This window comes from Lolium rigidum, chromosome 4, assembly GCF_022539505.1.
Source record: "Lolium rigidum isolate FL_2022 chromosome 4, APGP_CSIRO_Lrig_0.1, whole genome shotgun sequence".
Lineage (NCBI taxonomy): Eukaryota > Viridiplantae > Streptophyta > Magnoliopsida > Poales > Poaceae > Lolium > Lolium rigidum.
This window is the reverse complement of record NC_061511.1, coordinates 269,219,970-269,222,284: the sequence shown is the minus strand read 5'-3', so window position 1 is coordinate 269,222,284 and position 2,315 is coordinate 269,219,970.

Genomic DNA, 2,315 nt, shown 5'->3' with positions numbered 1-2,315 from the left:
GATTGGATGTGTCAACTTCGTCGAGGAAGAAGGTGTAGAAGAAGAAACTGGAAGCGAGGATTGTTGGCTGGACTTCGGTCAGGCACCCGCGGAAGGAAGGAGGGGGAGGCGGGAATTGTGGTGGAGGTGTTACGAGAGCTCAGGAGGGAGCTTTTAAAGGAGAGGGAAGAAGAAGAGGTGGGAGGCAGAGCCGTGGGTGCAGGGGAAGCTCGCAACCTCACACCATGCAACAGACCGAAAGCCACGCGGGCCGCCCATCGCTTGCACAGCAACACGTACGTACAGCGGTGCGCCGGGAACAGGACGGGTCCTATCTCCTATGGCTTTCCGGCTGGTGTCGTGGATAAGTTCATCCATCCACCCCGACACGGTTCTGTTTGTTGTGCCCCCGTTCTGGAATGTGCAGTTTGTTATGCCGACGGTTGCGACGCACCATGGCGTGTGCAAGGTTATGATACTTTCTGAACTTTTTCTTGGTTTTTTTAACTGGTGTCTGGCTAACTTTGGGATGCCGCGGACAGCCGGCCTCATCCCCTCTTCGATTCTTTTGAGCAGGGATCAAATGATGATATAGCACTTAGTTAAAACTCATATTTATTGTTTCAAAATATTAAGAAAAATAAAACATGTAAACACCTTTATAATTGTGAAATTATACCGAATATTTGAAGCTTCATGCTATGATTCCCACAATTTAGTCATGCTTATAAGTATTAGAAATCTTGTGAGAGCATTTGCACGCTGAAAATCGCTAAGAGCTACTATATAGTACAACTCATGTTGATTCGAGTGTATACCCTAACATTGCTTCGACGGTGCTCACCCTTGTCCACGACAATGACATCTCGCATTAGGGGGAGGTACATGAGATGGTGGCCACGAGAAATAGACCAGTTGTGTGTGACCACCACCTGGTCAACTCAAATTTTGCTGAGGTACGCAACTCTTGATGAAGCTTCCTTTCGATGTGCTCTCTCCTTTTCCGATAGAGAAATATAGTGTTGTTTGTTGTCACTCCTCAATTAGAATATATTCCTAACATAAAAACAAACAATAGTGATGATAATTCTATCACAGTATACTAACCAATAATAATCAAGATATGATAGTAGTATACTAAAAAACAATAGTGATGGTAATTATATCATAATATGTTGACCAATAATAATCAAGATATGATAGTATAATGAAACAAGGAATTATATTGAGGGTAATAATAACATTTCAAGCATGGCATATAAAAAATAAACATAAATAAAAGCCATATGCATGCATCTATTCAATGCAGAGATCGGTGGCCTCAACCTTCTTTTTCGGGAAATGCTCCAAACCCTTTCTCTGGTCATTACCGTCCTCCTATGTAAACGCCTCTATAATTGTGAAATTTGTGTAGAAAATATGATTTATTTTAAATTTTATCCCCAATATTTTGAAGGTTCATGCTATGATTCCCACAATTTAATCGTGCTTACGTACTCGAAACTCATGAGAACATTTGCGCACCCAAATTTGCTGAGAGCTAATATACGGTAAAATTGATGTTGATTCGAGTGTACGCTAACATTGCTTCGACGGTGGTCACCTGTCCACGACAATGACGTCGCGCCATAAGAGGACGTACAAGAGATGGTGGCCACGAGAAATCGACCAATTGCACGTGTGCCCACCACCTGGTCAACTCATATTGTGTTGTGTAAAGCAACTCTTGATGGAGTTTCTCTTTGATGTGTTCGCTCCTTTTCTGATAGATAAACATAGTGTTCTCTTTTGTCACATATCAATCAAAATATATTTCTAACTAGAGATGATAATCGTCTCATAGTATACTGACCAATAATAATCAAGATATGATAGTATACTGAAACAAGTAATTATTTTCAGGATAATAATAACAGTTACAGCATGGCATATACGTAAATAAAGGTTGTATGCATTTGTTCCATGCAGATTCCGGGATTCTCAACATCCATTTCGGAAAAAGCTCCAAACTTTTCTCTATGGCTAGATTTCGGTACAGCTCAGAATTAGTGTACTATTCTTCGCAACTTCCGTTGGTCAAATCAAATCATAGTCCCAACTAGCAATATACCCTACAAAATTGAATGTGCGTAACCGTCAGCAAGAGCAGCAGCAATACTAAAAGCTATCCATGAGCAGCTGATATGCGGCGATTTACACAAAAATAACCCAAAAGTGGAAGAAAAGCACAGACTGACCCTCTGGCGAAACTATTTCACCAATCTAACCCTTTTGTGTGGCGCCCCTCTCAAGGGCGCCACACGTGCCCATGTGGCGCCTCTAGCTCGGCGCCACAA